The following is a 24,725-nucleotide window of genomic DNA, read 5'->3' as shown; positions in this document are numbered from 1 at the left end:
CGAAGATTGAGAGCCGTTAACATCCCTTCTACTAATTAGCCATGTAGCATCGCTTGCTAAGGTTGAGCTGTGATCAGACTTAGAAAAATAGGCCGACTGTAAAAGAGTTGGTTGATGCGCTATGCAGCAAAAAATTTAAGCATGGAGACTAAGGTATGGTGGTCGGTGGACATTTTTCATCAGAGGTAGACAAGATGAGAGGAGAGGATGGATTCTTTTTGTCCAATGATGGAAAGGCTAGAGAAGGCAAGAAGCTGATAGTTGGCGTGGGGTTGTTAGGTTAAGGGGTGGGGGCCTCATTAGTGGTCAGTGGCCGATGGCCTAATAAGGTAGAGGGTTGTCTAATTGAGGCGAGGAGGCAAGGAGGAGAAGCTAACCCTAACTGTTGGTGCCTAGCAATGAAATGAACCTGAAACCTTAAAAGATATCAAATAGCTCGATCTAATTCAAAAATTTCACCTAATTAGACAAGTCTAGCATGGATCACCATAACTATTTATATAATAGATATAATATTTATTAATTTAAAAAATTGGGGTTTGGGTCGGGTTGTTGCAAACTCGAGCTTGACCTATTTAAAGGATGGGCTTAAATTTTTGGCCTAGTCCAACCCACCAAGCTGAAAAATCAGGCTCAAACCAGTCCAAAAATGTATCCGGCTTGGATGGGCTACCTGACGGTTGAGCAGGTCTAAAGTTCCAGCACAATGATATTTTTGGAAAAAAAAACAATATTTCATTTTATTTTTAGAAGATACATAAAGGGCTTTGTGCCAAGGTCGATCTTTTTTACATGGAGCCGGTTTCGGCAGCGGCCCAGTTTTATAGGAGTTCGGTCAGACCGGCCAAGCCGGTTCTGATAAGTACACTGATTTCCCGTTTGGTGCACGGTTTGCTCAAACTCCTATAAATAGGGGAAAGCGCACCCCTTTTCTTCGCGTCCTATACCTCCTCCTCTTCTTGTTCTAGGGTTTTGCCCGGGCTTAGGGTTCCGCCGGGCAGCCGTTTTCTTCCTCCAAACAACCCGATTTCTCGATTCGGCGCTTCTGATTCGAGTAAAGTTTTCATCTTTAATCTTTCTTTTTCTTTTTCTTTTTTTTTTCGTGTTCGAGGCATTGGATTTAAGAATGGAAGTAATTCTTAAAGTTAGGACTTGAGAGATTTTAGGATCTTGATTCTTTGTAGAAGTCTTGCACGAAGCACCCCGGGCTTTGCTGAAGAACTCCGTGACGACGGAAGCCCCAATGCTGGTGCCAGATAGATTCGCCGTTCCTTGTTGCAGTTCTGTTCACGAATTCCTGCGACCGATCTGTGTCAATGTAACGGCTAAACTTTAGATTTTTTATGATGTTTCTTTCCATCTGTTTGTTATCTTTTGCCTCTCCACACCTTTGGCTTTTTGAGGTTTCGTTCCCCAGTGAGCCTAGTCATGGAGGCATACAGCGAAAACGGCGGGGTTAACGTGGGGGCTTACTCCTTTTTCCATGGTTTTGCCTCTAAAATCTCTCGCCACAACTAGGTGCCCAACAAAAGCTTGGAAATTTGTATTTTTTCGCCAATATCACGTGATGAGCTAAAAAAGATCCGAAACCCTTTTTATTTTTTCCCTTCAAGTGGATATTGTTTGATGCCTCTATAAGTTTCTCTAGTATCTATATTGGCTGTTGATGATATTTTTGCGATCAGGATACGAGGGAAAAAATGGATTGAGTTTTCCCCTTTGTGGAGGGGGTACTATATTTTTCACTTAAAATGCTCTACTCGTGGCAATGGATATAACCTACCTGCGCTTCTGATAATTGTTCATGAAGCATATGAAAAGAATGGTCGAATTCCTTGATATGGGCTGATGCGACAAAATGTGCATATCTTTTTAGGATTTGCTTTTAATTTTCTAGAAAAAATTCAACTGCTAGGATAATGAGGTATTCTATTCTTCTATTTGTTTTAGACTCATTGTGATGCATTGTCTGCGATGAGAATCTAGACAGCTTCAAAAACGCCAGTTCTGCTTCAGAATGATAGAGGAAGCTGTTCTGAGCCTCGGTACATTTTAGATTATCATTGTTTTTTTCTAGTTTTTTCACCTAGGATAGTTGATTTTTTGTTTTCTCACATCCATCTGTTTGAACTGACTTTAGCGGGCTCTGATAGCTGGAATTGTAATTTTCCCAGCTGCCTATGATGATATCTCCAAGTTTATGAGGTGTAGATAGCTTCAAGTCCCTGTTTTACAGGGAGAACCTGCTTGGAGCTGCTACATTCAAATGACATTCAGTGGACTTTTCTGAGGTATTGTTTCTTTTTTGACCATGATGTTATCTTGATGTGTATGAATTATAGTGATTAACAAAGTACATTCGGGCTGTTTCTAAACTCTTATTTCTTTTATGTATTTAATATACTTTTTTTTTAATGAAAAATATTGAGGAGTGATTTCAGCTGGACGTGATGGTAGAAGCATTAGCCTTTTTTGCTTTTTAAACACTCACTTTGAAGTGTATATCTTGTACATAAGTATTTGGTCGTTGAATGGTAAGCCTTTTTTGTGAAACACAAAACTTTTAGCTTTTTGCCACTGCCAATGATGATTTGTCTGCAAAATGGATGTGTTGTGGAACCAAGTCCCTGCTTGCAGGGAGAACCTACTTGGGGAAGCAGCAGTTAACATGACATCAACAGATATTTCTGAGGCATAGAGAATTATATGTTCACCCTTTGAATTTTCTTTGACTTTTCTTTCACTGTTAAGAAATTTTTGGTGATGCTACTTGCAAGCTATGTCTGTAATTCTTATGTACACTATCTATACAACACACTACATGGCATAGGGTACATCTTCAGAATGGAAGGCGAATATACTTTGTGCATAAAACAATCTGCAGCTCTACCTTTCCTCCTAATGTAAAGGCCAACTTACCCTGAACTAAATCCCCAACTCAAGTTTTAGCTCGGTCTGCATGTAATATTTTAAACTTAGGCTACATGTTCCACAGCATTCTGTCTTTTACTGATATGTAACGTTTTAGATTATTTTAAACTCAATATCTTCAAATAATTAGTGGTGCTCCCAAGATTGATAAGGTTTTGAAACAATAATATTTGATAATTAATCTTTTTGCTTCTTGAGTTACAAAAATATAGGGATTATTCTTACTTGTATTTTGCTTTTAACTAATCATAGGACATGTTTCTTCTATTTGGCTATAGTTGATATTGGAGGTTCTACATTGTTCCCATGTCTAAGTAAATCTTTTCATTCTGAGGTTATCATTGGACTAACATGTCGACACTTCAGCTTTTTTGCTTCTCTACATTTTTTTGGTGGAGCTTATTGATGGAATATGTGAACCTTATTGTTTTGTTGTATGCTTTATTGGTCGCGTTCTCTATGATGTTGAATTTTGTCCTTAAGGTCTCTCTCTCTCTCTCTCTCTCTCAGTATAGAGCTTATCCCTTCTTTTCCCTCTTGATTTTTAGGTTTTTCTCCGTTTTCTCCTGATATTATGTGGTAGATTTTATAATGATGGTTAGGATTTGCGCTACATGTACCAAGGTTAGGGTTTTGGGTTGCCCTGGTCTTGAAGTTGCCAGATCTGGCTGTAGCTATATGAATCAAGAGAAGAGGGAAGAAAACTGGTCGGCTTGTCCTCCTTATTGTTGGCAACCCGCTTACCAAGCTTCCCACATTAATCGGTTCTTAAAAAGTAGCTTCCTATTTTATTCTTTTTTATTTTTTGTGAGAAGGGCAGAAGAAGGATATGGTGCATGTGTTAGCCATTTTTAGAGGACCTTCTCACACAGCAAGAGCTATCCATTTTCTTTGATTTTTTAATGTTTTTATTAATTTTTCAAAGTGATGATAGCTCGGCCATTATCCAGGCAAGCTGCTTTTTAACGGCTGCAGATTGTGTCATCAATGCCTACATTTGATCTAATTTTCTTTTAATCTGTCGCTCTATTGGTCCATGCTGTTCTCTATAATCTGCAATTATATTTTTGCTCTTATTTTCACTCTATTTGTTTTTTGAGGAAATATTTGTACTTTTATATTGATTTATTAGTTTGTATCGTTTAATTTTTTAATTACTTTTTTGGTTGTGTATTGCTATGAAACATTTTGGTGCTTCTATGTTTTGGACTTCACACCTAAGTGCAACCAGTTTGATCTGGGATTATGGCTGATATGCCACCCATCAAATTAGAAAGAGGTTGCAGAGCTTAATTACTGTAGAAAGAGCTTTATAAAGATTTTAAGTAGGTGTTAGATTTGTCTTTACCCTGTTGCTGATCATCAGAAAGATTGAAAACATATGGTCCTGGTATTTTGGATTGGGCTTTCAATCTCAGGATCGAAATGACACAAAGTCTTGTACTGCAGCAAATTCTTGAATTGTCAACATGATATCACTGATATACTGGGACAACTCATTGTTGCTTACTGGGTGACAAGGACCAGAGTTTATTAGTCTTTATTAACATCTTGTAAGGACTGAAAACCAAGTGTGACTTTTTATTATGCAGATCTTTCCTTTGTGATTGCAGTGAAGATTTATATATAGATATAGCCTAAAGTTACTTGAATGTCTGCAAGCCTCCAATTCTTTCTAATTGTAGCCATGTTGAGAGCTTGTAAACATTTGATTTATTTATTAAATGAATTTTAGCTTGTATTTACAAGATATGGTGTTGGCCACAAAGTTGGCTGGTTGGTTGCCTTTGCTCTGGATATAGAAGTTGCGGAGCGAATGGGATAATTGGTTGGTTGTTTGCCTTGCCCCAGAAGATGTGGATTGAAATACCAACTTGAACAATGCCTTTCTAGAAAGGATGTTGGATTGAATGGAAACAGTGATTTATTAATGGCAGAAGTTAGCCGTGCGAGTCACCACGGAAAGAAAATTTTGAATCTTTGATCTCAGAAACCCTGACAGCATGCAATCTAGCTGCATAGCTGCTCTTCAAAGGTGCCTCCCACTGTGTAACAGACCCTGAGAGCGAAACTTTTATGCGATTAGTTTAAAATTCCACACATTTCCTTTTGTTGTGTTTCCCATGGTAAATTGAATTTGATTGGTTTAACATCAAGGCGACATGTGTATGTTGTGAATCCGCTGGGCTGAACTGACCCATTTTGGTGGCTATGTCCGCGGTTGACCCGTTGTTAATGAAGTACATAAAGATCTAAAAGTAATGGAAATTAAATTAATAAATATAAAAACAGACCCTATAATTAATTTTAATGTCAATATATAATAAAAAGAGCTTACTTCTTTTTTTCAAAACTTGGCATGTTTATTTGATAACAATTTGTATCACAATTATATAATTATAAAGGTTAAACTGAATTTATTTAATTTATTTCAGTTAATTATATAATCTTGATCAAAAATTTTTTTAACAAGGCTGTACAATGCATATGTGTAGCACCAATGTGTTAGAAACATTTAATTATAAAATTATAAGTTACAACGGTATATAATAGTATTGATAATTAAGGCCTTGTTTGAGGAGCTTTTAGAGGGGCAAAACGTATTTTCTGATCCTTGAAAAGTATTTTTGGATGAAAAAGAATGTTTGATAAAAATTTTGAAAAATTATTTCAGCTTTTTCAGAAAGCTGAAAACTACTTTTTAGATGAAGCTCAATTTAGTTGTTATGCCCAACCTATAGAAGTTTTAGTTATTAAAATATTAAAGCTGTTGTAGGTATGTAAAAATTGGATTAAGGTTTTTACTATCTTTTTGTTATAATAAAAATTGATTAAAAATAGTTGGTATAAAATATAGTTATTAATTTTGATGTGACCCTACCTAAAAATATTAGTGGGGGTTCAATGGGTCGGCTGTGACCCACCATGGGTTTTAAAACATTTCTTCATTTTAAGTAGTTGTTTGTGAATATCCTGAAATAAGGTTTTACAAAAGTTTGCTGCACTGGTTTAGTGTTTTTGTTTGTTCTTATGAAGTATATGTTTGAAAAATTGAGTCATTGCCACCAAGGTAGTAGCCTAGTGGTAAGGGGGCGATAATTCCGTCCAAGTTGTCCGGGTTTGAAACGCACGGGCGTCGATTAAATTAGGGAACTAGATGCCCCACGCCCGGATGTCTTGCTGGTGGTCATGCTTTCCTTCCACTTGTACCAAGGTGGCGCTGGGGTGACGTACCTACACGTGTGGCGGTGAGCCCACGGGTCGGAAAAGGCACGCGAAACCTGCGACTTGTATCGAACATTTTCTGGTGGAAGGGGGGTCCAGTGGGGGCTGCTATGCGGGTGGGCTGGTCTCTCCCTCTCCCCTCCTATTTTTCTACCAAAAAAAAAATTGAGTCATTGCCTAAGGAAGTTAATAAAAGTCCTTGAGAGATGTGCAGCGTTGATGAACACCGACAGCAACTGTACCTTGTCAAGCATGTCATTTATTTGTATGATTTAATTTGAGAAAGTGAATACTGGTTAAATAAGAAATCGGAACTTCGGCGAAGAGAGAGAATTAGAATTGGCTTTGAACTGAATCCAACTTGAATCTAACTCGGACCCATCCTGATCCAATTTTTTTGGATTGGGATCGAGTTATACATAAATTCGATCCAATCTGAATGATATGTTGAATCAAAAATTATAGCTATGAATTGGATCTGATCCAATTTTTTATTAGGTTGGATATGAATAAAGAACAAGGTTGGACCCGGTTATTTATGGTCCCACCCGTTTGAACCCAAAGGATGATATCCCTCTTGTGATGATACAGGGAGGTAATTGGACTATCCCGCTGGTAAAAGATGATTTGGCAAGATAAAGGAAGGAATAAGGGTTATCCCGAGCTCCAAGCAGCTTCCGCGAGTCCAACCGATCGACCACGCCGCTTGTATGTCCTCGCCACTCTGAAAAATCCCGAGCTCCAAGCAGCTTCTTTCTATCCTCTTCCAGGAAATGGAGCTCGTCGTTAACTCCGCTCTTCACCTCCTCCCCTCTCGCTCTCGTCCTTCGCTTCTTTCCTCTTCTTCTACGGAGATGCCGTCGTCCAAGAATCTCAAGCCCGCATCCTCTCCGAAGCTCGCCTCTTCCCGCCATTCCTTCCCGTGCGTCTCCTCCTCTCCCTCGCAAAATTCGAGGCCGTTCGTCGTCTCTGCCAACGCCGTCGCGGTCCAGCACGCGGAGAGGGATCGGTTTCCGGCCGACGTCCGGGTCACGGAGACGAAAGAGCCTCGCTCCAGTGTTGGCTCCTCTTTTCTCCCTCTCTTCCGTCCTCTTATTTCTTTTAAAAGGATTTTAATGTCCACTGCTAATTTGTCTGTATTAGAATTCAATTGTGTGTCATATTAAGACAGGTCGACGGATTAATGTTGCATTAGGACTTGCCTTGAGCTGTCCTTTCGTGTTAATTGGTTAGAGTTTTAGCTTTTATGCCTTGAATTCTCTATCCAGCCTGAACTTATTTCACTCCGAGGTTGGATTCATGTAATCTTAAGACGTTTGTGATGGATTTTTAGGCATATTGATGGTGAACTGATAGTAAGAAATTTCGGAAATTTCAGAACAAGAATCCTGCCACATGATCAGTACCGCAAGAAAAGACAAATATGTCTACTAGAAATAACAGGATATATATACGCGCGCGCATACATGCATACTTATATACACACATATACATACATACTTATATACGTGATTCTTGAGTATCTCAAAATATAAAGATCAACCCCATTCGTTAGTTAGCAGTTGAGTGAAGCAGAAATTGATTACAGGATTCAAATTACCTTTCTACAAGATTTTTGAATTGTAAACAAAGGGCAATCATTTTTCCTACAAACATGCAAGAACAAGCATTTATAGGTGGATACAATGATATCTGAAATTTTAATCTCTCACTAGTAAATGGTCGCTTAACTCCTTTTACATTAAAAAGAAGAGGACATCTTGATTTTTAAGTGGTGGTTTCATCGCGCATGGAAGAGAAGGAATCCCATAATATAAAAGACAACTATTTCACCGCATGCAATAGTTTGTTGTTCTTTAAAGTTTCATCGTAAAGCTTCAAGTGCAAAGGGAGAAATTTTATTTAACAAAAACTACAGTACTCCATCAACAAAATACATGAGCATTAGCAATGTATTTACTTCTATAAAGAAAATCCAATGAATATTGTTAAAATATTTGAAGAAGAAGAGAAAAACAAAATAAAGAGCACTTTATATTTCTGTTCCATTATACTCGGTACATCTCAAAGGTTATGTACATTCGTGTACAGACTCCATATAAGCAAAAATAATATAGGCTGATATTGTAATGTCCGAGCCCAATGCTAACTGGGCCCAATAATTTTAAAGTCCAGTTTACTGGTATTTGGGCTAGGTTGTTAGTGGGCCATATTGGGCTAATAATATGGAATAATACTGACCGATATAGAATCACGCTAATAAAGAAAAAATAATATAGGTTAATATAGGTTGTTACTTAATTTCTAAAATTATGCTAACAAATACTATCTCACGACAAACCATGAAATCAAAAATCAGAACTCAAGATGCTGAAACAACAAGGTCACCACCAAATACAGTCACGAAAGATATTCTTCGAGCATTAGAAACCGAGTCAGGTATCATATATGATGATGGAGCGAACATGGCTTATTGCATCCCAATCTTCACCATCATTTTCCCGAAGTCTATCACGAAATACTGCAGGCATACGCAGCACCTCCAGCTCTTTAAGGGTATTGACATATCTTCCAGTACCTCACAGTCACTAATAGACGAGTGGATGAGAGCAGGCATCGCCCCCTGCTCCACCCCTCAATTTTTCAGAGGATCTGCAACTGTTGCAGCTTCAAGAAGCCACCTGTAGAGCAAACCACCAAAGAAAATGATAAAGTTTGCTTTGCGTCCCCTCGGAGGCATGCAGCGACACGCTTCTCATTATAAGCAGAGACGGTTGGTTTTGCATCGCTTTCCCTGCATATGCCCCCCTCCATAATCTAAGAACTCTTGAGGTTTTGCAGCTTCTCTAGAGTTGTCATTAGGTCCACTTCTAGGGCAGACTCCTGCTGTTATAATCATTGTAGGACCATTGATTGATTTGGTTGAGCATCGTTGAGCTTCAATTGCCTTTTCTCTGAGATCTGTCCTCACTGCGGATGTCTTCACCAAAGCTCATCTTTCCAGCATTTTTCGATCTCTTATTTCTAAACTCAAGTTGGTGTCCACTTTACCATCTTGAGTTTGAGGGGAATGTTAGAAACATTGTAGAACCATTGGTTAATTTGTGATTGATTGTGTCAAATATAGTTGGCCTTCATAAAGTCTGATCGTGCCAAACATAGTCGACCTTACCAAACTTCGTCAGCCTCCTATACTATATAAAGGCTGCTCCTATACATTGTAAAGACAAGCAGAAATACAATTCTCTTCTCTCATTCTTCTTTTTTCAACATCGTATCAGAGCCACCGATTACGTAACCTGCTGCCTTCATCTCTTCTGCCTTTGCAGTGATTATCGCCGTCGCACGTAGATTTTTTGTTTCTCCTGCCTCGTTTAGGAGGGGGGTAGCCCGGGCTCTAGCTTCAGCGGCTTTTAAAGTTTCCTTCTTTTTATCGAGATCTTAATAAAATCTTAGCCTTCTTACTTTCTTCCATTTACCCTTTAATTGTTTTTTTGTTATTTTTTCATGATTTTTTGTTTGACTTTTGATCGGAAAGTGATGCCATCCCACTTGAATGCTAAGAAGTTAGTGTAGATAGACATCCCCCCTTCAGATCTCCACCTTCCTCGTCTGCCGGAAGAAGGCCCTCGCCTCGCCGGAGGTCCGCCGCAAGGTCCCCATCGACGAGTCCTCCGACTTCGCCGCCATTGCCGGCGAGCGCAACTATTTCGACCTCGCCCTCCGATCCACCGGCTACGGCTCCCGCTACTAGGGGGTCTACGGCCGGTGAAGTGCAATCTAGACCGCTACGTCGTGGAGGACATCATGGAGGCCGGTGCCCCTCTTCACTTCGGTCTCGAGGCTGGATCCAAGCCAGAGCTCCTCCTTGCCATGAGCTGCCTCCTTCGAGGAAGCCCCGAGGCCTTCCTCATCTGCAACAGTTACAAGGACGCGGAGTACGTCGATCTCGCCCTTACGACCAGGGCTTTGGTCCCAAGAAGCGTGGCCCCAAGGACACCGCCAACGACGACGACGACAGATTCGTCGACGACACCGGTGCTGGTGGGGTGCAACTACCCGGGGACGAAGGCGGAGTTGAAGGGTTGCATCAACGAGATGCGGCGGATGCATCGCTGCCTGGTGGAGCCCTACGGCTTTGCAGAGCAGCACATCGATGGGCTCATCGACACCGACGAGTTCTACCCCCAGCCCACGGGAGCCAACATCAATGGCGTGCGGCGGATGCATCGCTGCCTGGTGGAGCACTACGGCTTTGCGGAGGAGGACATCGCCGTCCTCGTCGACACCGACGAGTCCTACCCCCAGCCCATGGGAGCCAACATCCATTGCGCCGTCGCCAAGCTCATCACCTCTGCCCGCCCCGGCAACTACCTCTTCTTCCACTACAGCGGCCACGGCACCGCCTCCCCGCTGAGACCGGCGAAGACGACGACACCGGCTACGACGAGTGCATCGTCTCCTGCGACATGAAGCTCATCACCGATGATGATTTCAGAGAGTTCGTTGACAAAGTCCCGGAGGGCTGCCGGATCACCATCATGTCGGATTCCTGCCAGAGCGGTGGCCTAATTGATGAATCAAAGGAGCAAATAGCTGGCTTTAGCTTCAAGGCCTTCTTGAAACAAGTCCATGAGGCTTTCAAATCCATGGTCTCAGACGACGTCGTCTTCGTGGACTCGGACCCTTGCCACTCCTTCCAGGCCATCCGTGAGCAGATCTTGGACTTCCCTCGGCATGCCCACTCGATGGTAAACTTGGTAGGCGCGGTTCTGCTCCAAACCCAAAAGGACTAGATGAGCATGGAGTATCATACCACATTGTACCATCAAAAGCTTAGCGAAGATAAACTTGATAGGGGCGGTCCCGCTCTAAACCCAAGAGGACCAGGTGACATAAAGCAGCATGCCACACCGTACCGTCAGAAGCTTGGCGAATGTAAACTTGGTAGGCGCGGTCCGGATCCAAACTCCAGAGGACTAGGTGAGCATAGAGCAGTACACCACACAGTACCGTCAGAAGCTTGGCGAAGGTAAACTCGGCAGGCACGGTAGCGCTTCAAACCCCAGCAGCATGGCGCTACACCATCTCGTCAGAAGCTTGGCGAATGTAAACTTGGCAGGTGCGGTTCTGCTCCAAACCTAAACAGCGCGTCACACCATCTTATCAGAAGCTTGGTAAAGGTAAACTTGGCAGGCACGGTCCCACTCTAAAAGTAGTGCGCCACACCATCTCGTCAGAAACTTGACGAAGGTAAACTCGGCGAGCACGGTCTCGCTCCAAACTCCAGTAGTGCGTTACACTATCTCATTAGAAACTTGGCGAAGGTAAAATCGGCAGGCACTATTCCACTCCAAACTCCAGCAGCAGCGCGCCACACTGTCTCGTCAGAAATTTGGCGAAGGTAAACTTGGTAGGAGAAGTCCCGCTCTCGATCATGGAGGCATACATCTACATGGCGCCGCCCCAGTCCTCAATCTCTAGTTTTATATGCTACTCCCGACTTCTTCATCATCTAGTTCAAGGTCTCTTGCTCTTCTTCTATGGTGCTTTCGTCTACGAGCATCGTTGAACTTCAGTTGTCTTCTCTTTGAGATCCGTCTTCACTGCGGACGTCTACACCAAAGCTCATCCTCCTGGCGTCTTTTGATCTTTTGTTTCCAAACTCAAGTTGGTGTCCACTTTACCACTTTGAGTTTGAGAAGGGATGTTAGAATCATTGTAGGACCATTGATTGATTGTGCCAAATATAATCTGCCTCCATAAAGACTGATTGTGCCAAATTTAGTCGGCCCTACGAAACTTCATCCTTGATTAATTTGTGATTGATTATGCCAAACATAGTCAGCCCAATCAAACTTCGTCAGCCTCCTAATACTATATAAAGGCTGCTTCTATATATTGTAAAGACGGGCAGAACTATAATTCTCTTCCCCCATTCTTCTTTTTTGAACACCTGCAATATGAGCTTGGTGAGGTTCTGAGGGAATTCATTGCTGCTGGGTAGTTGTTGCCTCTTTGACAAAAGTCCATTTAGATGCGAAACATGAAGGTGCTCATGTCCTGATAAGGCCGGAATGATGTCGGTGGGGATAGGCTATCCTTTGACTCTGAATGATGTCGGTGGCAACTCAGATATGCTTTTGCTTTTCCTTATTCTTTTTCTTTTCTTTTTTGGAGGGGGTACCATACTTCTGTCACTTAAAGTACTCTACTCTTGGCAATTGTTATAACCTACTTGCGCTTCTGATAATTATGCATGATGCACATGGAAAGAATGGTTGAATTTCCCGATGCAACAAAATTATGTGCATATCTTTTTAGGATATGCTTATAATTTTCTAGAAAAAAATTCAAATGCTAGGATGATGAGATGTTCTATTGTTCTATTTGATGAGCATCTAGACAGCTTCAAAACGCCAGTTCTGCTTTAGAAAATTCATGACAGAAGAAGCTGATAAAAAAATCTGAGCCTCGGTACATTGTGGACTTACCACTGTTTTTTTGTAGTTCTTCACCTAGGATAGCTGTATTTTTGTGGACTTGTCACTGTTTTCTGTAGTTCTTCACCTAGGATAGCTGTTTTTTTTTTCTTCACTTCAATTTATTTGAACTGACTTTAGCGGTCTCTGAGAACTGGAATGGTATTTTTGCCAGCCGCCTATGATGATATGTTCAAGTTTATCAGGTGTAGGTAGCTTCAAATCCCTGTTTTACAGGGAGAACCTACTTGGAGCTGCTACATTCAAATGGCATCAGTGGACTTTTCTGAGGCATTGTTTCTTTTTTGATCACGACGTTATCTTGCCATATATGAATTGTAGTGATTAGCAAAGTACATTCAGGCCGTTTCTAAACTCTTATTTCTTTTATGTGTTTAGCGTACGATTTTTTTAATGAAAAATGTTGAGGAGTGATTTCTTTTGTTTTGGTTGTAAAGAATGTCGAGGGGCGATTTCAGCTGGTCATGATGGTAGAAGCATAACCCTTTTTTGCTTTATCAACGCTTACTTTGAAGTATATATCTTGTACAAAAATATTTGGTTGTTGAATGGTAAGCCTTTTTCGTGAAAACAAGAGTTTTTAGCCTTTCCCATATATAAAGCATCAGGTTTTTGCCACTGCCAATGATGATTTGTCTGCAAAATGGATGTGCTGCGGAACCAAGTCCCTGCTTGCAGGGAGAACCTACTTGGGGAAGCAGCAGTAATTAGCATGACATCAACATGCAGATACTTCTGAGGCAAAGAGATCTATATATTCACCCTTTGAATTTTCTTTGAATTTACTGTCACTGTTAAGAATTTTTTTGCAGATGCTTCTTGCTAGCTATGCCTGCATTTTTAAAGATGAAATATTTAAATAATGAAATGGGGATGTTTGGGATAGGAAAGAAGCCAATGAGAAGAGCCTGGTTGGTGGGGTTACAAAATCTTTTGAAGAGCCTGGTTCAGATCATGTCAGGTTAGACAAGATAGGTTCGGAATTGCCCAAATATCTCTGAACCTGATCCTGATAATTCCATAGCTACTGGAACAATTGAGGGTACAAAACAATTGGAATATGCCTACGTGCGAGAGAAGTTTGCGGAACCTGATCCTGATGAGTGTGTCAAAGAAATGGTTTTGAGAACTGGCAGCAGGATGGAACCTTGCGCTCAAGGAATACGTCTTCAATCAAGGCAGCTGAAACTTTGAGGACCGAGCCTGATCCACATGACGACATGGGCGCATTGGCCGGCCAAGAAGTACAAAGAATCGAAGAGCCTGTAGCTGCTATTTGTGCACGTCTTCAGAGGGCCGTTGACATTTTATTTACTTATTTATTTGTACGTTTATTTGTATTTGTCTGCGATCTGCAGTAAGATTTGTTTGGTATAATTTATGCTGATTTATTGCCGAATAACTGCATTGGAAGTTCTCTTTCTTGTTGACTTCTCGAAGAAGTCATAACAGATGAACTTGCGCGAGCTGAAACTTAATGCCGTTGAAAAGAAATGATCCTGGCTTGCTGTGGCTTGCTTGCGCGAGCTGAAACTTAATGCCGTTGAAAAGAAATGATCCTGGCTTGCTGTGGCTTGCAGAACTTACATGGTGATCATTAAATTAAGATCACATCAATTCTTAAACAAAACATATGCTGTGGATACCAAGGCATGTCTGTGCACGTGCTGTGGTGGTAATTGCATGTATAAACTGATTCATTGGATTTGGAAATGGTATGAAAGTAAATTATGAAATTGCATATTTGCATTTGTTTTTTCACTAGGTTATAACACAGAATCATGAAAAGGAGCTTCACGGGAGCTGGTTGCAGTGTTCCCTAGTTGTTAATAGGGAATAATCGGGAAAAAAATAACTCGAGAAAGTATGGTTGAGAGGGTTGAAGGCTTGCAAATTGTTTTCTTTTTTTTTGATGTAAAAAGGAGTCACCCAGCTTTTATTAAAGCTTAATCGTATTTACAGCAGAGATGAGGGGTAGAGATGAGTTACATTGTCAAGAAAGGAGAGGAACAGATGCGAGAAAAAGAAGCTAAATAGTTCCAAAACAAGTGTCTGATAATCAGTGCTGGAAAGAACCTCATCTAGACCAATAAGCAGAAGCATTCATTGCCTAAAAATTTCAAGCAACTTCATAAAGATTTTCAGAAAAAAGCACCAGAATCCAGAATGGCCACAAGCTCCAAATTTCACAGAAGCTTGAGAAAGTATTTGAAACAAGAAAACAACCAATTTTCCATCATCGATTCTCATACCACGTCTAGTACCTCCTCTGAAGCATAATACAATCTGCTGCAAGACATAAGATGACAAACAGGAGTTGTAGATGAAGGAGACAAAGTTGTAATCCTTCGGTCATTGAAATGGCCGATTGCAGCTAAGGCACAGGTCGAAGGCGGGACTGATCTGTTCTGCAATATCTTTCCTTTGCAGGACTATATGACAATTGAATAGTAAGTGTGAGATACGGGCTGAAGTCGGCAACCCCAGCCGACTTCAGCCCCGGTCTTCTTTTGGGAAGAACCGGAATATATCCTCTCCGGCTCCTCCGAGGCCGATTGAGGCAAAGGCGCAGCGGGTATCCCACGGCACCCCCGTCCGATCAATCCGCAGCCAATCCGCGGCCGCGGATTCCGCTCGATTGCCGCGATTTTCGTGGCGGAGAGGCGTTACAAGGGGGGTGATAAAAACCCCCATTCCCTTCCCCTAAGGCCACCTCCGAACCTCCTCCCTCTCTCCCTCTCCTCCCCCTCCTTCCTATCCTTCCTCGGCTCTTGCCTCCCGAGTGGCCGGTGCTGCCCGATCACCGTCCGAATCCCCTTCGCAAGCCTTCCCCTATTCTGAGATCCGTCCCCTCGGTTCCAAGCGCCGCCACCTCTGCCACCGCCGGTAAGCTCCCTCCAGCCTTTGATTACAAGATTAATCATGTCATATTTTCTTTATTTTGGCCCCAAACCAAGATCATTCTCGGTTGTTCTTTTGACGCCGGCCACCGCAGCGGCCCCCGGCCGCCACCGTAGTCGGCCGGCCGTCGACCGAGGGATGGCCTCCGACCACCCAGGCCGGCCATCATGCCGGCCTTCTTCCTCCCCCCCAATTTCCCTTCTTCCTCCTCTCCCTTCCCTGTCCGTGGGGGTTTGGGGAGGAAGAAGGCCCCTACGGGCCGAACAAGGCCAAGCATAGGCCCTGTTCACCGTGGGCCCGACTTGGGCCCGGTTCACTGTGGGCCCAACTTGGGCCTGGTTAAAAAAAATCCGAAATCCGAAATCTGAAATCCGAAAATCCGAAACCCGGAACCCGGAACCCGACTCCTGAAACCCAAACCCGTTTAGCCAATAAATGGAATTTTGCAATTAAGCCCTTGACAGTAAATTATTTCATAAAAAGGATCTTCTGTAATTTATGATGGATCCCTATAAGAAAGATTTATTACGTAAATATCCTCAAATATGTTATTTGGTTCCTTTACTCAAGTTTTATTATGGAACAGTGCCCTGTGATTAAGTATTGGTCCCTGCAATGAATTTTTATTGCATAAATGAACCTATTTGAGACCAACCTTGGGGGCCCCATTGGGCCAGGTCTATACGGTCCCTATCGGGTCATACCAATTATGTGCCAACTCTGGGCCCTGTTGGGCCGTCTTCAATAATATTATTTTTAGTTTTGCTTAGCTCTGAAATTAACAAAGAAATTAATTAAATTTAAACAAGTGAATCTGATCCGCCTATATGAAGTAGGAATTAAGCAAGAAGAGGTAAGTAACTTAATACTTCAAGTGTGATTTCCAAATTATTTGATAAATTGATTAAATTTTGACATACGTTTTGTATTCAGTAAAATGGGTCAGGCATGTTAAGTTTTATTTGAAAATTTTGTTGTATGCTCTGAAATCCATAAAATATGACTGGATAATTTATGAAATCTATTTTTCTATATATATATATGTGCATTCTCAACATGGCTATGATCTGTTCTGCTCTATTCTGGCCCTGCCAATGGGGATTATACGTTGGACCTGTCGACTTATAATATATGAGGAACCGATTTCAACACCGTGCTATCGGTGATTAGAATAGTAGTTTCTGGACACCGTTGCCACCAGTGACTAACAATAGTGGTTTCTGGCACTCTGTGCAACCCATGCCACTGGGTTACGTGGCCGTAGCCTATTATGTTGAGATTCTGGTATCAGAATTTTTGAAAAAATAATAATAAGTTTTGAAAATAGTAAAACGATGTTATTTATGATTTATTCCAGTCATTATCCTGTATTTTGATCTGATATGCTCTGACCCCACTTTGGAGTATTTTGTTGCTTACTGGGCTAGTGTAGCTCATTATTCTGTTTTCTGTTTTTCAGATCCAGAGACTTGATCGTACGTGATTGGGGGAGTGCGTTAGATTTTCCGATGATTCCTTCAGTTATTGGCATTTTAGTTAGATTAGCTTGGATATTTGAATTATGTTGGCATATGCTATTTTGAAATTTTGTAAGACTGCTTTTGACCAACTTAAATAATTATGTTATCTTTAAACATATGTGATTGCTTTGATATGATTTGCTGCCTTGCACGCCTGTGCGGCCCGCCGTGCGAGCGTGCGGCGTCTGCCGCGCCTCGGGCTCGAGGCGTGACAGATTTGGTGGTATTAGAGCTCAGGCTAAGATCACTAGAGACCATAAGTAAAACAGTCATATTAGAGCCTAAATGAAAGGATTCCTAAGATTCGTCGAAAAGGTTGAGAGATGGGGTAGTAACTAGACAAAGGGATAATGTTCATTTGTTTTGTTAACTATTTTGTATTATTCTGTTTGGATAAATTTATAAAATTTATATATTTTTACTGAATCAGAATGCCGCCTCGCCGTGTCCGTAGCTTGAATCGGATGGTTAGGGGCTCTCGGGGAAGAGCCCCCACTAACCAAGCGGGCGAGGCATCGCATAGCTCAGGGCCCCAGGGTTAATCAACTCCAGAAACGGCCGTCGAAAATCAAACCCGAGTGCTCGAACTAATCGAGGAGGTCGTCGGGTTAGTACGCCAACAGAGGCAACAACCTCAGCCACTAGTCCAGCAGGATGTTGCTCCTCCTGAGCAAAGAAGAAGTATAGCAGAATTCAAGAGAATGACACCTTTGGCTTTTAAAGGCACCACTAGTCCTCAAGAGGCCGAAGCCTGGATAGATGAAATGGAGAAAGCCTTCAGGGCAATGGAGTGCACCGATGAAGAGAAGGTCAGATTTGCCACCTATATGCTTCAGGACCGAGCTCGTCATTGGTGGATGTCTGTGGAGCACATATTGGCACCCGAACAGGAGGCACTTACCTAGCAGAGATTCCGCACAGCCTTCTACTCCAAGTATTTCCCTTCAAGTCGCCTTAGGGAGCTAGAGAGGGAATTTTTAAATCTGTCTCAAGAAACTATGATCGTGGATGAGTATGAGGCAGAGTTTGACATGTTAGCTCGGTTTGCTCCCACCCTCGTCATAGATGCAGAGTCCCGGATGAGGAGATTTGAAGAAGGATTGAAGCCTCACTTATGTCGGGGTTTGGCCGCAGTGCACTCAACAAACTATGATGACCTGGTAGACAGGGCCAAGAATATAGAAATTGTCTGGAAGGAAACTCTGGAAGGAAACACAAGATTCAAAAGATAGAATACAAAAGAAGAGGAGCAGAGATGATGATACTCATAGTGGACAAAATTCTAGCAGGACAGCAAAATCTCGTAATAGGTCTGGGCAATCAGAAAAGCAGGGATCTTATGGAGAGACTATTCAACAAGAGAAGCCTAAATGTGAAGCATGTGGAGGCGCCCATAAGACAGAACTCTGTAGACGGTTGTCCGGTGCTTGTTTCAAATGTGGCCAACAGGGTCATAGGATAAAGGAGTGCCCTTATAATCAGCAAAACTCTCAATCAGTTCAGAGGCCTCAAACTACAAGAACCCAGCAAGTGCAAGCTTCTCCTGCTCCGGCTCAGTCAGCTCAGCCTTCTTCTCCTAAGCAGCAGAAAGGAGGGAGACCGCGCACACTGGATCGTATTTATGCACTGACTCAGCAGGATGCTCAGGCATCCAATACTATGGTGTCAGGTACACTACCGGTTGCTTCTGTTTATGCTTATATACTATTTGATTCTGGTGCTACACATTCATTATGTCATCGATATTTGTGCGAAAATATGACCTACCTTGTGTGCCGTTAGATTATGATTTGCATGTTAACACCCCTGCCGGAAGTGGGAGGATTGGTAATCAGGTCTGCAAGACTTGTCCAGTTCAGATAGTAGGTAGAGACTTGCCTTCTGATTTGATAGTTATAGATATGTATGACTTTGACATAATTCTCGGTATGGACTGGTTAGCGTCACACTTCGTTACCATTAACTGCCATGAAAAGCGGGTAAAATTTTAGATCCCTGGAGACACTGAATTTAGCTTCATAGATAGTAGTGCTTATACTTTCCCTCGAGTTCTCTGCTATGCACATTAAGCAGCCTGTACGTGTGGCTGATAGAAAGGAACAAGAATTAAGAAGGCACACAATTCCTTATGTCAAGACCCAGTGGAGCAATCACTCAGAATGAGAGGCTACATGGGAACTGGAGGACGAGATGAAGGAAAAATATTCGGACTTTTTTTTTGCAAACTAAGATATGTTAAATTTCGAGGACGAAATTTTTTTAAGGAGGAGAGAATATGAGATACAGGCTGAAGTCGGCAACCCCAGCCGACTTCAGCCCCGTTCTTCTTTTGGGAAGAACCGGAATAGAGGATCGCGATTGCGATCCTCTCCGGCTCCTCCGAGGCTGATTGAGGCGAAGGCGCCGCGGGTATCCCGCGCCACCCCCCTTCGATCAATCCGCGGCCAATCTGCGATCGCGGATTCCGCTCGACTGCAGCGATTTTTGCGGTGGAGAGGCGTTACAAAGGGGTGATAAAAACCCCCATTCCCTTCCCCTAAGGCCACCTCCGAACCTCCTCCCTCTCTCCCTCTCCTCCCCCTCCTTCCTATCCTTCCTCGGCTCTTGCCTCCCGAGTGGCTGGTGCTGCCCGATCACCGTCCGAATCCCCTTCGCAAGCCTTCCCCTGTTCTGAGATTCGTCCCCTCGGTTCCAAGCGCCGCCACCGCTTCTAGCTTCCGAACTGAGCCGAGATCTCCCTTCCGCCGTCTCTGCCACCGCCGGTAAACTCTCTCCAGCCTTTGATTACAAGATCAATCATGTCATATTTTCTTTGTTTTGCCCCCAAACCAAGATCATTCTCGGTTGTTCTTTTGACGCTGGCCACCGCAGCGGCCACCGGCCGCCACCGCAGTCAGCCGGCCGTCAACCGAGGGATGGCCTCTGGCCACCCAGTCCGACCATCATGCCGGCCCTCTTCCTCTCCCCCAATTTCCCTTCTTCCTCCTCTCCCTTCCCTGTCCATGGGGGTTTGGGGAGGAAGAAGGCCCCTACGGGCCGAACAGGGCCAAGCATGGGCCCTGTTCACCGTGGGCTCGACTTGGCCTGGTTTACTATGGGCCCAACTTGGGCCCGATTAAAAAAAAAACCCAAAATCCGAAATACGAAATCCGAAACCTGACTCGAAATCCGGAACCCGACACCTGAAACCCGAACCCATTTAGCCAATAAATGGAATTTTGCAATTAAGCCCTTGACAGTATATTATTTCATCAAAAGGATCTTCTGTAATTTATGTTGGATCCCTATAAGAAAGATTTATTACGTAAAGGTCCTCAAATATGTTGTTTGGTTTCTTTACTCAAGTTTTATTATGGAACAGTGCCCTGTGATTAAGTATTGGTCCCTGCAATAAATTTTATTGCATAAATGAACCTATTTGAGACCAACCTTGGGGGCCCCATTGGGCCGGGTCTATGTGGGCCCTATCGAGTCATGCCCATTATGTGCCGACTCTGGGCCCTATTGGGCCGTGTGCAATAATATTATTTTTAGTTTTGCTTAGCTCTGAAATTAACAAAGAAATTAACTAAATTTAAACAGGTGAACCTGATCCGCCGATCTGAAGTAGGAATTAAGCGAGAAGAGGTAAGTAACTTAATACTTCAAGTGTGATTTCCAAATTATTTGATAAATTGATTAAATTTTGACATATGTTTCGTATTTAGTAAAATGGATCAGGCATGTTAAATTTTATTTGAAAATTTTGTTGTATGCTCTGAAATTCGTAAAATATGACTGGATAATTTATGAAATCTATTTTTCTATATATATATATATGCATTCTCAGCATGGCTATGATCTGTTTTGCTCTGTTCTGGCCCCGCCAATGAAGATTATACGTTGGACCTGTCGACTTGTAATCTGTAAGGAACCGGTTTCAACACCGCGTCACCGGTGATTAGAATAGTGGTTTCTAGACACCATTGCCACCGGTGACTAACAATAGTGGTTTCTGGCACTCTGTGCAACCCATGCCACTGAGTTACGTAGCCGTAGCCTATTATGTTGAGATTCTGGTATCAAAGTTTTTGGAAAAATGATAATAAGTTTTGAAAACAGTAAAATGATGTTATTTATGATTTATTCCAGTCATTATCCTGTATTTTGATCTGATATGCTCTGACCCCACTTTGGGATATTTTGTTGCTTACTGGGCTAGTGTAGCTCATTATTCTGTTTTCTGTTTTTCAAATCCAGAGACTTGATCGTACGGGATTGGGGGAGTGCGTTAGATTTTCCGATGATTCCTTCAGTTATTGACATTTTAGTTAGATTAGCTTGGACATTTGAATTATGTTGACATATGCTATTTTGAAATTTTGTAAGACTGCTTTTGACCAACTTAAATAATTATGTTATCTTTAAATATATGTGATTGCTTTGATATGATCTGCTACCTTGCAAGCCTGTGCGGCCCGCCGTGCGGGCGTGCGGCATCTGCCGCGCCTCGGGCTCGGGGCGTGACAGTAAGCAAGACATAATATGCTTCAATCATATTTGACTTCCAAGAGGATATCTCAGAGAAGATGTAGCTTGCTGAAAACTCCATCATATGCAACTAATGGCAGAACCATACCTAATAGGAAGAACAGGATTCTCTGCTCGAGTAATCTGAATGAGAGCATTCTCTGGCAAGGCAAAAAAAGAAAAGAAAACTGATATAGTTCAACTGCCTTAGGCCCCATTTGGGGGAGTTTTTGGAGGGCCGAAAAGCACTTTTTGGCCCTCCAAAAGTACTTTTAGATAAAAAATAGTATTTGGTAAACATTTCGGTAAGCTGTTTCAGCTTTTTTGAAAAGCTGAAATAGCTTTTTGGCAGAAGCTCTAATTTGGAGCTTTCTGAAAACGCTGTTTTGAGCTTTGTCGGAAAGCTGTATTTTTGACCAAAATAACCCCATTTTTTTAAAAAAAAATTTCCTCTCCGAACGCTCTCACCGCCCATTTCTCTTCCACCCCCCTTCCGTTTCTCTCCCACCCCCCCTCCCTCTCCCCCGCCGTCGTCCCCCATGCCGCCGCCCCCACGGTGGGGAGGTGCCGAAGAAGAGGATGAAGAGGCGGTCTTCCCCTTCCCGCCGCCACCGCCGGCCACGATGTCCCCGTCACGGATAGGGAGGTGCCGAAGAAGAAGGAGGTCGATCGGTCGCCGTAGATGTCTCCACCCCCATGGTGGGGAGGTGCCAAAGAAGAAGAAGAAGAAGGGGGCGCCCTCCCACTTCCTGCGGCCGCCGCTGGCCATGACCCGCCCCCTCCCGCGTCCGCCACAGCTCGGCCCCTTTCCGGCACCGTCGGCGTCGCGGGAGGAGAGTACTTCGCGGGGGCCAGCCACGGCCGCCGAGACTACCATAGGCGCCGCCAGCCACGGCCTGGCCCCCTTTTGGCGTCGCTGGCCGCGCAGGAGGAGAAGAAAGGAGAAGGGGGAGAGGAAGGAAGGAGAAGAAGAGAAGAAAAAAGAAAAAAAAGAAAAGGAAAAAAAGAAGAAAAGGAAAGAAAAAAAAGAGAAGAAAAGAAAAAAGAAAAAAAGAATAAATAAATAAACAAATAAATAAATGCATAAATAAATATGTATATAAATGAATGAATGAATGAATAAATAAATAAGATAATAAATAAATATATTTCAATGAATAAAATAATAAATAAATAAATAAATGCATAAATAAATATATATACGAATGAACGTATAAATAAAGGTATGTTTTCTACAAGTATGGGCAGCATTGACAATAGTTCTGAGGAGAATTATCCAGTGAAGATGAGATAGTTGATGATGATAATTTTTATGTTCTAGTAACTACAACTGTTGGTATGGTTACTGAATATTACACAAAATATATTAAGAAGGAGCCTTGTAGGACCTCTTATCAAACCAGATACAAGTTTGTATCAGAAATTTTACATGGCAATCCATATAGATGCCAACAACAATTTCGAATGGAAAAACATGTATTTATTCATTTGTGCATGGAATTGAAAGTCAGATATGGTTTAAAGGCTTCTAGATATATTCCTATTGAGGAGCTGGTGTCTATATTTTTGATGATTCTAGGACATGGGTTTGGAAATAGGATGGTTCAAGAAAGATTTCAACATTCCGGAGAAACAGTTAGTAGATGTTTCATCTATGTTTTAAATGATGTTTTAAGAATGTCCAAGGATATTATTAGCCCGCTGGGTAAAGAGTTCAAAAATATTCCAAGTAAAATCCGTGATGATAGTCGTTAGTGGTCATATTTTAAGGACTACATTGGAGCAATTGATGGCACCCATATACCAGTAAAAATTTTCCCATCCAAACAAGTACCATATATTGGCCGAAAAGGGATTCCTACACAAAATGTTATGGCTTGTTGTGATTTTGACATATGTTTCACTTTTGTTTGTGCTGGATGGGAAGGTACTGCTCATGATACTTGTATTTTTTTAGATGCTATACGCAGAGAAGAACTCCAATTTCCACACCCCCTAGAGGTATGCATTTTAATTAAATATATTATAATATAGACATATCCATATTAATTAAATATATTATGATCGCAGGTATACTTTTTTAACTTTCATGTATAAGTGCAAAATACTAACTCATATATATATATATATATATATATATATATATATTGTGGAGTGATTGAGTAAATTCCTAATTGATTTTGATGAGCTCAAAGCATTTGAGTATATCTTATGTTGTTCTAATGAATTCAATCTAGTGTTTCAGATAAATCTTTGTGAATTTCTATCTAAGTGCCTCGAGCTTTGGTTCAAGATATTTTGGTTAAGTATTGAACTCTATTTGAACCAAAGTCTGCATCACGAGTCGATTCCTGAACCTTGCGAGTCGACTCCGGCACAATTGGAGTTTCTGGCACAAGCTCAAGTCGACTCCGGAACTCTTCGAGTCGACTCCGGAACTCTTCGAGTCGACTCCGGAACTCTTCGAGTCGACTCCAACTGAGAACAGACAGAAAGACAGAACGATGAATTTTGGATCCTGTTAACGAGTCGACTCCAAAAGGTTGCGAGTCGACTCCAGATGGTCCCGAGTCGACTCCATGGCAAAGCTGACAAAAAGACAGAACGTTAGTTTTTGAGACCCTGTCAGCGAGCCGACTCGCAAAGACGTCGAGTCGTCTCCCACATCAGCCGAGTCGACTCCCAGTTTGTCCGAGTCGACTCCCAGAGAAAAACAATCTGAAAGGTAGAGACTCAGTTTCGGAGATCCTGTGAACGAGTCGACTCCAAGTGTTTCAGAGTCGACCCCCAAGTTAGCCGAGTCGACTCCAATAAGGCCCGAGTCGACTCCGAGGCAGATCAGTTCAAAAGATAGAGAATCAATTTTTCGGTCTCTGAGAATGAGACGTCTTCCGAAGATCTCGAGTCACCTCTCAAGTCAGCCGAGTCGACTCCAAGTAAACCCGAATCGACTCAAGGAAGAAAAACAGAAAGTTGGATTTCTGGAACCCTGAGAACGAGCCGACCCCTAAGTGCCCGAGTTGTCTCCAGCTATTGGCGAGTCGACCCCAGGATGAGGCATGCACTTTAATTCAAATCTGAAATAGTAGGGGAGTCATCTCCAGTAAAACGCGAGTCGACTCCAGTAACAGACGAG

At 42.3% G+C, this 24,725-nt stretch overlaps 1 long non-coding RNA gene, 7 other non-coding genes and 1 pseudogene across 15 annotated transcripts; all 9 read left to right on the top strand.

Annotated features, from left to right (window-relative positions):
* Positions 1–919: 919 nt before the first annotated feature.
* On the top strand, positions 920–4,679 carry LOC120103848. Of its 8 annotated transcripts, XR_003383402.2 has the most exons (4): positions 922–1,054; positions 1,185–1,318; positions 1,951–2,045; positions 2,175–4,679. It is a non-coding gene; the product is annotated as an uncharacterized LOC120103848 (long non-coding RNA). The 8 variants fall into 8 exon arrangements; XR_005507730.1 differs by having other exon boundaries at positions 920–1,054; positions 1,167–2,045; XR_005507726.1 differs by having other exon boundaries at positions 920–1,054; positions 1,150–2,045.
* LOC113461263 lies at positions 1,190–1,333 on the top strand. The gene has a single exon (XR_003383414.2). It is a non-coding gene; the product is annotated as a small nucleolar RNA snoR134 (small nucleolar RNA).
* LOC113461261 lies at positions 1,764–1,848 on the top strand. Its single transcript, XR_003383412.1, has one exon. It is a non-coding gene; the product is annotated as a small nucleolar RNA U36a (small nucleolar RNA).
* LOC113461264 lies at positions 2,177–2,293 on the top strand. Its single transcript, XR_003383415.2, has one exon. It is a non-coding gene; the product is annotated as a small nucleolar RNA Z278 (small nucleolar RNA).
* LOC113461267 lies at positions 2,580–2,694 on the top strand. The gene has a single exon (XR_003383418.1). It is a non-coding gene; the product is annotated as a small nucleolar RNA Z278 (small nucleolar RNA).
* On the top strand, positions 3,597–3,691 carry LOC113461257. The gene has a single exon (XR_003383408.1). It is a non-coding gene; the product is annotated as a small nucleolar RNA snoR109 (small nucleolar RNA).
* A 7,860-nt stretch (positions 4,680–12,539) lies between the features above and the next one.
* On the top strand, positions 12,540–12,629 carry LOC113461255. Its single transcript, XR_003383406.1, has one exon. It is a non-coding gene; the product is annotated as a small nucleolar RNA Z223 (small nucleolar RNA).
* Positions 12,630–12,815: 186 nt separating this feature from the next.
* On the top strand, positions 12,816–12,931 carry LOC113461265. Its single transcript, XR_003383416.1, has one exon. It is a non-coding gene; the product is annotated as a small nucleolar RNA Z278 (small nucleolar RNA).
* A 348-nt stretch (positions 12,932–13,279) lies between these two features.
* LOC120105357 lies at positions 13,280–13,401 on the top strand (annotated as a pseudogene).
* The last annotated feature ends 11,324 nt before the right edge of the window (positions 13,402–24,725 follow it).

The sequence above is a fragment of the Phoenix dactylifera genome, unplaced genomic scaffold (genome assembly GCF_009389715.1).
Source record: "Phoenix dactylifera cultivar Barhee BC4 unplaced genomic scaffold, palm_55x_up_171113_PBpolish2nd_filt_p 000265F, whole genome shotgun sequence".
NCBI lineage: Eukaryota > Viridiplantae > Streptophyta > Magnoliopsida > Arecales > Arecaceae > Phoenix > Phoenix dactylifera.
This window is presented reverse-complemented; position numbering and strand designations above follow the sequence as displayed.